The sequence below is a fragment of the Typopeltis vanoorti genome, chromosome 9 (genome assembly GCF_054136105.1).
Source record: "Typopeltis vanoorti isolate ZY-2024b chromosome 9, IOZ_Tvanoo_1.0, whole genome shotgun sequence".
Classification (NCBI taxonomy): domain Eukaryota; kingdom Metazoa; phylum Arthropoda; class Arachnida; order Uropygi; family Thelyphonidae; genus Typopeltis; species Typopeltis vanoorti.
Genome location: NC_143557.1, coordinates 133170572 through 133185844, shown reverse-complemented (window position 1 = coordinate 133185844; position 15273 = coordinate 133170572). Strand labels below are relative to the sequence as shown.

At 35.0% G+C, this 15273-nt stretch overlaps 1 protein-coding gene across 3 annotated transcripts in view; it reads right to left on the bottom strand.

Annotated features, from left to right (window-relative positions):
* Positions 1-15014, bottom strand: part of LOC150103584 (uncharacterized) — a 242367-nt gene extending 227353 nt beyond the window's left edge. For 2 of the 3 annotated variants that reach the window (XM_090398303.1, XM_090398302.1), the window contains exon 1: positions 14702-15014. The gene's annotated coding sequence lies outside the window, so the exon portion shown is untranslated. Of the gene's footprint in view, positions 1-14242; positions 14279-14701 lie in introns of those variants that run through there. The other variant, XM_090398304.1, reaches the window with a different exon arrangement.
* Positions 15015-15273: the final 259 nt, after the last annotated feature.

Genomic DNA, 15273 nt, shown 5'->3' with positions numbered 1-15273 from the left:
AAACAACAGAGTGGAGACTATGGATGGAGCAAGACAAAAAGGAAGACCGAGAAGAAGGTGGAGGGATGAACTGGAATAAATTGCAGGAGTGAGATGGGTGGGAGGCCTTCGTCCAGCAGTGGACAGAACCAAAAGGTTGAAGAAGAAGCAAACAAAATTTGCACGATGAAGTTTCTTCGTGACTGTGCTACTTGTATATAGAAGCTAATGACTTCACATCACTTGCCTCAGTATTCCATAACACAAAGCACACATCCTTTTGGATGTGTATAATGCTAAACATTATGGAAAGAGTCACTACCCAGACTGGTTTTGACCTTTATTGAGGCCTAATCAGTGGAAGCCACACCCAGAAGGAACCAAGGCTATAGTAATAAACCAAGAATATAATTTCTTGGCATTTTTAACTAATAGTTTAAGTTTAATCCCTCCTAGATGAGTCTTTGACTCCATAGGGCTTAGGATGGTAGTAATAAAAATTTAACCAAGCGAAAAACATTCACATCGATCTCTAAACAAGAGTAAATAATAATAATAAAGTGATACACCTTTCCACTACTTGTATATGCAAAAAAAAAATATGATTTCTGTATTACTGTCAAATGGTCAAAATGCTTTAGTTTTATGGTGTAAATGGGACATTACATCAAGCAATACTTAGTCTATAATTTAGTCTGATATCAAAACTGAAGATGGTAATCTCAGCTCTTTACTTTATGCAGATATTATTGTCATTATTGTAGAGGCACCTCCATGGAGAAGGAAGACTCATTGTGGAAGATGGAAACAATCCATACAATCTATTGTACCTCTCCTTGAACTCATTAACAGACAAGGCACTCAAAATCGACTCTGGCAACCCATTCCACTTACACCTCTCCAAGCAAAAAATCTAGTCCTCACACCCCTACTAACCACACCCTTATTTAACTTCCAGGGATGACCTCTTGTTCTGGCCCCTTCTAGCCAAGTGCTGAAACATTTCCCCTGCATCAATCCTATAAAAGCTTTTAGCAATTTAAATGTTTCTATCATATCTCTCTTTTTCTCCTATCAACCAACTTCTGCAATCCACACACCCTTGATCTATTCATAGGGAACATTCCACAGAATACTCACCATATTGGTTGCTTGCCTCTGAATCTTCTCCACCGTTTCCTCATCTCCAAGAAACACAGGAGACCTGAGCACATTAATCCAGATGTGGATATATCAAGGCCTTATAAAGTGGAATAACAACTTCCTTATCTCTACTTATATTCTTTACTACCCAAGTAATCTTATGAGCTATCTTAACAACATGTCCTCTAAACTTTAACTCTCTGTCTACCCCCCCCCCCTAAATTTCTAGCTTCATCTATTTATGGAGTACAGTTTCATCAATGTGGTACACAGCTTGTAATCTATTTATCCCAAAACTTTACATTTTTCCACATTAAACTGATATCCATTATCTTTTGCCCATATTGGCAGCTTATCCTGGAAGCTCTCCACATCGTCCTCATTAATTATTACTCAACATAATTTTGCATCATTAGCAAACAGCTGAATATTTCCTGTCAGGTTATTTTCTATATCATTTATGTACAAATTAAAGTAGTGTTCCCAGCAATGAACCTTTCAGCATACCACTAGTCACATATTTTCACCTTGATTCTGCTCCTACACATCGCTTTTTGATATCTTTCCAACAGCCATCCTCTTATCTGCATAACCAGCATCTTATCCATCTCTATTTGTTCTAATTTGCATAACAGAGTTCCATGTAGTATTCTGTCAAATGCCTTTAGAAAATCCAGGAAAATTTTAGGAAACGAGCCTCCGTAGCTCATTCAGTATAGACGAAGCCCTTTGGTTGGAAAGACCTGGTTTCGATTCCTGTCAGTGACATGAGGAACCTTTATCTGGTCTCTTTCGATAAAGGTGAGTTAGCCAGTCTCATATGGAGGTAGTTTTTTCACCCGGAAACTTGGTTTTTCGTCCCCCAGAACAGGCAAACTGGCCCAGTGAACACATATGGATTACAGTCACAAATACGTCCCAGGCATATACCGCTCCCCAGCCTGGATAAAACTGGGGGTTTGAGGAAAGCAATGGTGAACTACATTGTAAAAATCTCACCAGGAATACTTTGTGGGCAATGCCTAGAAAGTCACCTATGGTCAGAAACGACTGAATGGGAAAACCAGTTAGGAAGTTACTAAGGCATGACCAACCCTTCACAAAGCCATGTTGCCCCTTATGCAGTATCATATTTTTATCCACCTAGTCTCGAATTCTCTTTTTGACCAATTTTTTCAGTACAAACACAACTGTTTTAGTAATAATAAGTAATAAGAAAATGAAACAAACATCCTATTTCCAAGCCATCAATCTCAGTGATATACTGATGTACAAGTTTTGTCCCGTTCAGTTGTTGCATCATTTGTCAGGCAGCAGACGTGCCGTGACTCCTTTACCATCATTTTATATATTTTTTCATGTTTCGTAAAGAATTAATCGGTTTTCTAAAGTATGTATATATGTGGATTTGGATTTAATTAAATCATAAGTCATTAAAATATGGATTGGAAGTATTTATTGTCAATAAATATGTTTAATTTATTAGATATGAATGCAAATTTTCTTGACATGGCCATAAACATAAGTTATTGTTAAAGCTATGTGAAATCTATTATCAATATTCAGGATTATGAAGTGCACATGATTAGGTGGCATACGTACTCTTATCTTTCATTTGCATGTGTGCAGTAGGCTTATAATCGTACTAATTTTTGGTTTGCTTAAACTTGGTAGGTATATGCAGAGTGATTATGATGAGATTTTAAGTCCAAATTATAATTTTTGTAGGTGTCCATACGTCTCTCTGCACAATTTTACACCCCATGAATCAATTTTCATTAAATTTGGAAGATGTAGGAAGAAAGCAATTATTTTTTTTTTATGTACCTTATGGTTGTACAACTTTGTTATTCAGTTGTAATTTACTTTTTTCCTTTTGCTTTATTCCCTTTTTGACTTCCTTTCTTTCTTCTTCCTTTTTTTCTATTCATATTTATGCTATATATATAATTATATCATTACCATATATTTTTATTTGCTTCCTCCCCTTTACAGATTGTACAGAATGTCACAACCACCAGCAAAGAAACATAGACATTCAAATGAAGAGGACATTAGAGAATTTAAAGAATACCGGACTGAAAAGTTTGGTATGATTAAGAAAGATAATAAAGCATTATGCATTTTATGTTCTGAATTCATTGTTTGTAGGACTTCTTCTGTTAAGAGACATTTTGAAACTGTTTATAAGAACTTAAGCAATAAAAGTGAGCAAGAACAAAGAGAATTAATTTCTTGTGACCTGAGCAAGACAAAAAAAAAACATCTGATTCTTTGATGAAATTTGTTTCGGGTAGGCCTAGTTCCAACTTAGTTACTGCTAGTTTTGAGGTTTCAAAAGTTATTGCCCAACATGGAAAATCACTTAGTGATGGGGAGTATATTCGCTGTTCATCCATTTCACTCCCATTCTATTTACTCGCTTAACCCTCAGTATGCAGTCATGCATTGCATTGCTTTTGTCAGATACTGCCTTGGGAGTTTCCATGCATTTTCAACATCTTTTCCGCTCAGCTCATCTACCCAACTTACTGATGCTGACTACAGAGCTTCCTATAATCACCTGCAGAAATATAAGGCTATGTCGATGGTGCCGTACTGCAGGAAGTGGATGAGATTAGAGATTTGGGAGTGATGGTTGACAGTAGACTGAAGTTTAGAGGGCATATTGCTAGTGTTGCAAAGGTTGCACATCGTGGTGCTGCTATGATAAGAAGTACTCTGCAAGGATAAGAAAGTGGTTGTGCCACTGTATAAGGCACTGGTCAGGCACCACACTTGGACTATTGTGCTCAGATCTGGTCACCTGGTTTTCAATGTGATATGGAGACATTGGAGAGGGATTCCAGAGATGAGTGACTAAGACAATATCAGGAATTTGGAATGCTGGCTATGGAGAGAGAGAGAGAGATTGAAGAAATGTGGATTGCAGAGTTTGGCAGATAGGAGGAAGGCGGGTGATATGATAGAGATGTTTAAGTTAGTGAGAGGATTTTATCAGATTAATCCAGAGGCGATTATAAAAAGAGTAGAAGGTGGGAGGGGAAGAACCAGAGGTCATTCCTGGAAGTTATTTAAAAGTGTGGCAAAGAAAGGGTGCGAAGAGTAGATTTTTTAGATGGAAAATTGTCAGTGAATGGACTGTATTACCAGAATGTGTGTTGTTAATGCAAGGAGTGTTAAGGATTTTAAGATTCTATATGATAAATATGATGTCGGTTGAAATGAACCTCTCACGATGAGTCTTTCGACTCCATGGAGGGTGTAATAATGATAATAATAACATTAAAGAAGCATGGCTAGAATGTGCTCCTTTCCTTCTTGACAATCTTTCAGAAAAGGTAAAAATTATTCAGTGCATTAAAGATTTGTCTGTGAGTAGAAAAACAGTTAAGGATAGGATATGTAAGTTGGAAAGGAATACAGTAAAACAATTAACAAAAGATTTGGCTTCATCTAAGTTCTTTTCTATTCGTGTTGATGACAGCACAGACATTACATCAACAGATAGGCTAGCAATCTTTACTCAATTTTGTAGGGTTGACGAAGTATGAAAAGAGATGATTAATCTAGTCACATTACCTGAGCGTACCACTGGGGATGAAATATGTAAAGCTGTTATGAACGAATTATCTATTCGGCAAATTGATATTTCAAGAGTGGTATCTGTCACAACAGATGGTGCACCCTAGCATGATTGGTAAGAAGGAGGATTTGTAAATCTGTTTGCAAAACATATTGGTCATCCACTGATAGGTTTTCAAGTGTATCATACATGAGGAAACTATGTGCAAAAGCTGGCCTACAGGAGTGATGCAAACAGTAACCAAGGTTGTTAATTACATTTCTGCACATGCTTTGAATAAAAGACAATTTAAGAATTTATTGAATGAGGTGGATTTGGTGTACAAAGAACTAATAATGTACAACAACGTTGTTGGCTTAATCGAAGTTGTCTTGTTCTGAAACAATTTGTTGAATGCCTGGATGAGATAAATCTCATTTTGACTAATTAACAAATGTCTTATAAAGAAATGCATGACATCGTGTGGGTTTGTAAACTGATGTTTTTTGCAGATTTTTGCAAACATTTAAATGACTTGAACCTTAAACTACAGGGCTCTGGAAAGGCTTTTGATGTTATGTTTGAACATAAAGGCATTGGAAATGAAACTAAATCCCTCTTAAAAACTAGGAGTTTTTAAGGGGGATGAAGGCAGCAAGAGATTTAGTTAATTTCCAAACCTAAAGAAATATATCAATAATCTCCAAAAGGATGACAACACAGACTGCCAACCTTCGAAAGCTATTTTTAAACATCATTGTGTCAACTGTTGAGCAGTTCTCTCTAAGAATTTTTAAGTTCAGAGAATTAGAAGAGAGTGCAAAATTCATTAAGTTTCCAGACACTATAACACTGGATTAATTAAGCTTGCAGATGTTTTTGTGGATAAATACAGATGATTTTGAAATGCAGTTGATTGATTTTCAAAGTAGCTCAATTTGGAGGCAGAAATTGTTGACCTTTCAGAGCTGACTTGGAAAATATTGAAAAGGAGTGATTAGAGATGGGGAGTAACCGAGAGAAGTGCAGAAAATGAGGTCCTAAGGACTTGGAATATTATTCCAGAAACTTCAGTATGTTTAAAAACCCTTAGAGATCGTTATAAAAAAACAAAAAACAAAAAACTTCAGAATTATTGTTAACTCTTTTGCTGATGCTAAAAATTGATAGTGTGGATATTTTTATTTACCTTTAAATTGTGTGGCTGTATATGGCAGCTAGAATTACACTCAAAGGCAAATAAAAATATCCACACTATCAGGTAGGACTTAAGTAAAATGTCCGTCACTAATTTTTACATTCATTCAATCTTTTATATATATATATATATATATATATACAGGGTGTTCGGGATAAATTTGACAGTTTCGTAAGGAAAAAGAAAATCTTCTTTGTATCTATTAAATTTAATGAATTGACAAAAAAACATTACAGGCAGAGTTAATTACAATACTATCAACAAGATTTACTCAAAATAACCACCATTAGCATCGATCACAGCTTCAATTCTGCTTCGGAACCTCGAACAAGCTGATGCTACAGTCTCCCTGGGAAGGGCCGCAAAAACTGTTTTAATTTTATCCATTAACTGGGCTTTTGTATTACTGGAAGTGCGATTGGTGTCTTTTTCAACTGCGCCCCATACAAAATAATCCATGGGGTTAAGGTCTGGGGAGTTTGGAGGCCAAACATTTGGACTGGTGAAGTCGTAGAAATTTTCAGACAACCATTTTTGACTTTTCCCAGAGGTGTGGCAAGGGGCCGAATCCTGCTGCCATACATACGGCCTACCATTGGCTACCCTTGTTATCCAGGGCTTGACTACAGTTAGCAACTCCACGAACAAAGCCCGAATTCCAATGCCAGGGTTCTTCAACACCTGTTCCTGCAGATTTGCGAGGAATTCTGCTGTACGAACGCAATCAGATCGTCTGCTAGGGATCTTTCTTCTTGCTACATCCTCGTAGTCACCATTGCAAGTCTCTAGTTCATGCCTGATTGTTTTTACTGTATTCAGGGAGCATTGGGCAGCAGTCGTAATATCCTTATTTTGATGGCGGGCACGAATCATCATGATACAAGTTATTCTCTTCCATGATTCAGGTGGGTTCCAGCTATCCATCCTTTCTGACATCTTGTATATGAATGAAGAAGGGTCCAAACTTTTAAATGAAGAGAAGTGTGTGTTAATACATGTAACTTACGGAAAAATATAATTAATTATAAATATGTCAAATTTATCCCGAACACCCTGTATGTCAGAGGGCATTTCAGCTAAAGACGTAACTATTCTGCCTCCAGTTGGTGAAAGATCATGTGGTACTCACTTGGGAAGTGACTAAGTTTATGAATGTTCCATTCAGAAAAGGTTACATGCTGAACTACAAAATAGGAAATTATGACCAACCGAATATAGTAGGAGTCAAATGGATGTGTAATCTTATTAAGCAAGAGATTTGTAAGAAAAGGATGATCTGGAAGGAATACCGTTCGCATAAGGATGATGTCCGTTATGAACATTATAAGCAGCAGGTTAGAATAGTCACAACTGTTTGGAAAACAAAGTCTGATTATGAAAAGAAGCTCAGCGTGCTAAAGACAACCTACAAGAATTCTATCGATATGCTGCAAGTAAAAGAAAGAATGAATATGAAAGAATAACTCTTCTAAATCCAGATGGCGTGAGGGTTACAGATGCAGAAGAGGTTGTTCAATTAATCAGTGCCCACTTCGTTAAAAGCTATCAACCTGGTGAATGCAACATTGAGCTCACTGTTACCTCTTCACTAGATGAAGAAATGCAGGTATGTGAAGCCGAGGCATTAGAGCTGTTGCACAAACTGAATAAAAATTCAGCAATAGGGACTGATGGAATATCAGCATGTGTGCTAAAAGAGTGTTCAGTTGAACTGACCAGGATGTTTAATATCAGTCTCAGAACAGATAAGATTCTGCAGGAATGGAAGGAATGTATGGTAATTCCATTGCACAAGGGTGGTGCAGAGACCAATGTATCCAACTACTGAGCAATTAGTACCTCAGAAGGTGGTGGTGGTGAAGATTTTGGAAAAATTGATTAGGGCCCACATTCAGAAATAGGTTGACAGTGAATAAGGGAAGGTCATGTTTTAGCAACTTGCTCACATTCTATAACAATGTTGCCATTGAACTAGACGAGGAGAATGGATACACCATGATACTTTTGGATATTTCTAAGGCTTTTGACAGAATACAGCATGGCAGGCTGCTGCATAAATTGGAGAAAATGGGTTTGGGTTATACAATATTAGCATGGATGAGAGGAAGGCTGACTGACAGATATCAAAAAGCAGTATACGGGGGATCTGAGTCTGCAAGGTTTAACGTAACAAGTGGTGTACCAGAAGGATCAGTGCTTGGTCAGTGCTATTCAATCTGTACATTAATGAAATTGGGAAAGATTTGACAAGCAACATACAGTTATTTGCTGATGATGCAAAGATAGGTAGGGTAATCAGGAATGTTGCTGATATGCAGTCTTTGCAGAATGATTTGAATAGGCTGGAATTGTGGGCATGGGAAAATGGTTGTGAGTTCAATGTCACTAAATGTAAAGTCATTCACTTCGGCATGATTAGATATCAAATGTCGTATTATATTGATGGGATTAGGTTAGAAGAAACTGATGTGGCTAGGGATCTTGGAGTGGTAATAGATAGGAAGTTGAAGTTTAGGGGCCATGTGGCAAAGATTGCAAATACAACTCAAAAGATAATTGCAATTAGATAAATTGTTGAAACAAACAATGTAAAGACAAGGACGTTATTTTGCCACTTTACAAGGCCTTGATAAGACCTCACTTGGACTACTGTGCGCAGTAGTCCAAGTGAGGTCTTATCAAGTCCTGGAGGTCTGGTCTCCACTGTGATTCTGATATATTGGAGAGAGTACAAAGGAGAGTGTTAAAACTGATATCAGGATTGTGGAATACTGGTTATGAAGACAGATTTAGAATTTGTAGACTGCAGACACTAGCAAACAAGAGAAAGAGGGGGTGATATGATTGAGACTTACAAACTTCTGAAAGGGTCATACAGGATTTCAATTGATGGAATTTTCTGATTTATGGAGGGTGGGGAAAGGATAAGAGGGCATCCTTGGAAGCTGAGAATGAAGGCCGCCAAGAAGGGTGTGAGAGCTAGATTTTTATCTCAAGAAGGGTGTGAGGGCTAGATTTTTCTCTCAGAGGGTGGTGTGTGATTGGAATGGATTGCCACTGGATGTTGTGAGTGCAAGCAATGTGAATGAATTTAAGAATGAGTATGATAGCTGGTGTGTTTAGTATGTGGCCTCCCTTGATGAGTCTCTGACTCCCTGGGGGTCTCTCTTAATAATAATATATATTATCCCATAGTATTATTACGCCAGATTATAGAGGTCAAATTCATGTGTTTTATACAGCAACTTTTCTGAGTTATTATAAAGTTCACATTTAGAAATATTCATACAAGTTAGTAAATGCAGAGGTGATACATCCTCGTTAGAGATTTTGCAGATGGGGAAAGACTTTTGTAAGTCTTTCCCCATCTGCAAAATATTTGGAAATATTTGGAAAAGCAGATATTTGGAAGAAATATCTGCTAAACTTGATTAGTCTTGTGTGGCCAGTCTTGAAGCAAGAGATCACAGTAGTGGCACAGTGATTAAACTTGGAGTTAATGGTAGCTCCTGGTTTTTCTGCTGAATACCAGTGGTGAGTCTTGGAGAATCATTCTTTTTACGTTTTCTTTTTGAGTAGTTTTAAAAAGATCAAAATCTGTGATATCACTTGATGTTGCAGCCATTTTTGCTACTTCATCTGCACTTTCATATCCCTTTAATCCCACATGGGATGGAATCCATTGGAAATTTATTTTGGAATCCTTATGTAATTTGTTTATGTTTTTTGCTATGTCTCTAAGTATTTCTTGATGGCTAGTGTAGCAGTTCTTAATAGCTTGTATAAATTCCTTTGGGTTTTGTTTATCCAAATGTTGCAGTGCTGTGTTAATGGCAATTAGTTCTGTATGATATGAATTGCATCCTATACTGTTGGTTGTTTTTAGTTCTATATTTTAAGAACCATAGATGAGTATGCCGCTCCCAGAATGAAATTTGAAATCATGGAGACAAATTTCATTCAATCTTACTGACTTACAATAATTACTCTTACAATATTCTTTGATTTTACTGCTCTAGTGTGAATTTTGATTATTTGAAAAGGTTCTCCCATACTTAAAAGACACCAAATAATAATATGTTCCCTAAAATTTCGGTTGGCACATGAGAAAATTTTGCATCAAAGATATGCAATTTTGGCATGCACACTTAAAAAGGTTGCCCACCCCTGATCTAGGAGATGTGTTATTTTCAATGATTCATCTTCAATACTCTCACACATAACATTCAATGAGCAGTTTATCAGGATATTTCATCCTGATGATGTAAGGATGAAATACCCCTGATACAACTAACAAGTGACAAATTCTCTAGATAAAGAAGATGTATATACAGTGATATACTTGAATTTTTCAAAGTCCTTAGATGGACTGTCACATGACAACCTTGTATTTTAAACTGGAATGAATAGGACTGAACTTATGGCCACTTGTACTTATGATGGAAATCGATTAACGCATTCTTTGACTACTATCTCACTCCTGAAACAGATGTACCATGGTGTTATTGCTGCCTTCATAGCATATTACTTAAGAAATACTTCTACTCAGGATACTGCTGCTAAGAGTGAGAAAACCCTGAGAGACTTTTGGAAGAAATATAATATCTTATACTGTACTGGGAATGTAGCTGTACAGCATGGAGTGAGGTGACACTACTGCTAGTTAAAGAGTTCAAGTTGAAGGTTGATAATCAAGATGTAGAGCAGCTGGTAGAAGCTTTGTGGGAGAAAAGCTCTCAATCAAGGCCATAAAAAAACTAGAAGCGAAGCTGTAAAGATGCCAAGTTCCAAAGACGTTTACAGTGATTTACATGCAATTCAGTTTACAAAAAACTGAATTGCCTTATATAGTTAATAAGGCAATTCAGTTTTTTGAGGAAATGAATCCCAACATAGGAGGGAGGGGGAGAGATTTAGCAAAGTAAACAATAATGCAAGTGGCAATTGGTTGTTATAAGAAAGAAAATTTATCAAAAAAGAAAATGCAAACTGGAAAATACAGCTGGAAGTAAAGCAGAAGCTTACTCTTGCTGTCACCTAATCCCATGAAGATAAGTCCAGACCTTCCACAAGTTATGCATCTAACGAACATCCTCAGAATGCATTGCAATTCTTAAATTTAAAGAATTTGTGATGCTCTAGTCTTCTAACTCTAATAAATAAAGCAACTTTAAAGAATCTCTTGCTTGATGTGTTTACACCTGACTAATTTACTATTAAACACATAGAAGCACTGTACAATAATGTTTCATTATTTATTACAATATACTATTATATATAATAATTTTGTTATAATTTGTATGCTATAGTATTTCACTATATAAAAAAAAGAGAGTAAAATTAGTTTAAAATATAACAAAAACTAAAGATTTTAGCATTTAGGTACATTAATTCTAAACATATCCTTATGGTTCTTATAGTGATTTCTGATCTCACAACTGTTTCTGTTTCGACTCACAATGAGAAGGGAACCCTGTCACAGGTCGAGGACTGACTGTATTTCAATTGTTAGTCAGCAATTAAAATTAAAAGGCATATAGGAAGATGTTTTGATGTAAGATAAGAATGCACACTATCACATTATGATGAAAAGGAATATTAAACCCAATATCAAAAGTATCAGCTCTTTATGTTGACCTCAGGTCCTTACTTTATGAAATGATATTATATTCTTAAATAAATCCAGTGAAATCTGCAGGATTCATTAACTAAATTGAATAACTAATGTAACAAACTGGAATGAAAATGGACAATATAAAAATCAGAACTATGAAAACAGGCAAGGACAATGAAAACACCAACATCACTTGCACCCCGAATGGAAAACCTATAGAATAAGTAAAACATTTCATCTATTTAGACACAATTTTTAGTGAAGATAACAAAAATATGGAAATTGACAAATATGCAATGCTGGTAATGGTTGGGAGTGAGCTAAATAAATTTATGTGGAACAAGAAAGAAATTAACAAAAGTTTTAAGTGAAGACACTTGGATCAGAGAGAAGGATTATAAATTAAACTATTGATCAGACTAGAAACCACAAATATGAATGAGTTCTGATAATATCAGGATAATGAACAGATGGCATCAACAGGAGAATCATATAAAAAAATCATATTAGGAAGGAATTTTTCATTGTTAGTATTCCAGGAAGTATGCAAACAAAGCTGATCTCTTGTAGTATGGTGTTTGATGCCAGGATAGCAGTGAGAATATGCAGAGGAGACCAAAACATTGGTACCATTACTAATGCCTTAAATGAAATATAAGATCTTAAAATATTGGAGTCCTGACTAGAGTTGCCACCTGTCCCGAATTAGGCGGGATATCATGAATTTTAAGAAAATTTTCAGTATCCCGAATTGCACCTAAGCGGGACAACTTATATATTTAAAATACAAATATTATTAAATCACTCATACTGGTACCAATGTATTCAATCTTTTAATTTTTTATAAGGTTAGAATTACATATTCAACTTTGGCTTTTTCATTTTATACATTTAGAGGAACGGAAGACTTTCATATTCGATAAGTGTGTCCCTCTTTGGACTTACCAAAAGGTGGCGACCTTAATCCTGACAGATAATAAACTCTGGAGTAATAATGTAAATTTTTCATGTGGTATCATGGTCTCTGTGCATCCCTTGATATGCCAAGAATTGGATGATATAATTTTAATACAACTCTTAGAATAAATACATTTAGCATCATGCACTCATTAGAAAAAAAAAAAAACATGCACTATTACATGGATATCTTAACTCTCTCATCCTACTGAAGGCCTCATTATTATTTTATTTCTTTATTTGTTGAAATTATGGCTGAATGAGGCCCGCACATTAGAGGCATTAAGTGTTTTGAAAAGTTCCATATTTGGTTTCTAGACCAGGATTTTCAGATTATTTAAAAAAAAAATATATATATATATATATATGTGTGTGTTATTTTTTTTCCCCTGTTTTGCAAGATAAGAAGCTCTGTCAATACTATATGAGACTGGTTAACTCACTTTCAGTTGAAAAGGCTTTTATGAAGTTCCTTATGTCCTAGAGAGGATTTGAATCTGTGTCTTTCCAATTGAAGAGCAAATGTAACATGGGCATTGTAAATGGAGAACAAAAGTGCCTTTTTATTTGATTTTATAACCCACACAAGAAAGGATGAAAACTAAGAATACAATATCATTGGTGAGACAGAGGCTGGATAAAGTGAGAATGAAACTCTTGAAACAAATTAATCTTTTTTCATGCTTCAGTCTTCCAATAAGCAAGGTGATACTCACACCAGGAAATGAAACTCATCTTCCTAAAGATTTTCACAAATATCCATAGCTTAGTGGAATTCAAATCAGGGCTTATGTTTGAATTCCAGTGAATCTGTTTTGCTGCTTACTGGTAGTAGCAAAACATATTTAATTTACTAGTATAGGAAATACTAACATTTTACAGTTTATTCTAGCATATAATGTACTAGAATTTTACAGTATACTTAAATCTCATCTTTCAAATTCTTATAATTACATTTTAGTCTTTAATCATTCAGGTATACATATATCATATCATTTTATACAGTTTAAATACATAAAAAATTTGCATTTATCTTTATAGTATTTGCAAACTTATATTTCTAAAAAATGAGAATGAAATGAAATGGTGTAAATAATAATAATAATAATGGTCATAAACCTGAATTCTGAGCCAGTCTGATCTGAAAAGTGATAAAGTTTCTAAACCTAGCCACCTTCATGTTCATTACTATTCAATCTTTAATATCTTACTGCAGCTATTTCTGAAGCTCTAACTTCAGAAATAGCTGCTCTTAACTTCCCACAAAAAAAAAAAAAGTGAGTAAACTACAGTATATCTGATTACTGTGCTTATGTTACCCACATACACATTTTGTTTTCAGGACTCTACAGCTCTGCTCTTCTTACAAACAATTTGTTTTTTTTTTTTGTTCCAACAAAATGCAGTCAAATTGTCATAATAAAAATTAAATTAGTTTCTTTAAATGGCTTTTATTTAATGGCTGATAATTAGTTATTTATTGTTTTTAAGTCTTAATTGGCAATCAAACTCTTCAGCTTGGTTATCACCTAAACACCTTGTGTGATAATATTAGCTTTCTCAAGATCAAGTAGCCTGTTCTTTTTTTATTCTTTTTCATTCATTCCAATCAAAACATTTATAATGCCATACTGAAATATTTGGGGTGGTAGCGGACTATGAGACAACTGATCTCTACTAAAAATCTATACATAGGAGAAAGGTGTTCTGAACAGCAAATATGCTCCTACAGCAGTGATCCCTCGCCTCCTAAAGGACAATTTACTGGGTGCGCCGCTATACTCACCTACTTCCTCTTTCAACTCTCTCGTAACACATTTAGTACTGTTAACTGAATATTGTTCTATTAACTGGAGAATTCAATCCAGCTAGTATATTATTTTCAATATTACCATGATACTTCGTGAGTGTCAGCTGTGAGCAGCAACTTTTTATACATTTTATTACATCATTACTGTACTTGATATTGACTGATGTGAACACCCTGAAAGCTAGTTGTGATATGTTTAGGACGCTATGAAAATTACACGTCTTGAAATCACTGCCAGAATGAAATATTTTCATTCAAAATCATTCTCACTTTTGCCATGTGAAGTTCCAGGATCCAAAACTTTTCACTGTTAATTTACATTACATCACAATAATGTTAATTTCCATTTGGATTATTAAATTAAAGAAAAAAAAAATCTGCAAGCACATCATGCAATCATAATTTAATAAATTCAGAAATGAAACGAAAAATTACCGTGATTAGACTCGAACCGGAAAAAAAATATCTTCTAATTAAGTTGGAAACTGCCAAAGAATTCTTGATTTTCTTTATTCAGTAGACGTTAAAGAAAACTAAAAGCAAATGTCTCAAAACACAACTCCTGCAGTTCATCAACAACTACACAAATGATCAATCAAAAAACTAGAAATCGCGCCAGTTTGCGCTTATCGTACTAAATCACAGATGGAACAAATTGGTTTTCTAAACAATTAAAATAATATCCATCTGTTAAAAATAATTACTTAAAATCAGATAACGGAGGAGAGGAGAGAAAAAAGTATATCTCATTTTCTTATTTCTGACGATTCAGAGAGAGAAAAAAAAATAAACAAATAATCCTTATTTCCATTTCTCCTAGATGGCAGCATGTACAAATCACGGAAATGTTAAGAAAAAATTACAGTAATTTATGGACAAAGGGTTCTATGAAATAAACTCGGGAAATACTAACTTCCGTGAGAAAAATAAAATAAAACAAAAAATAAACTAAATGATACATTCTGCAATGTGATAGTCATACATCCCTAAAAATAAAGCAGCTAATT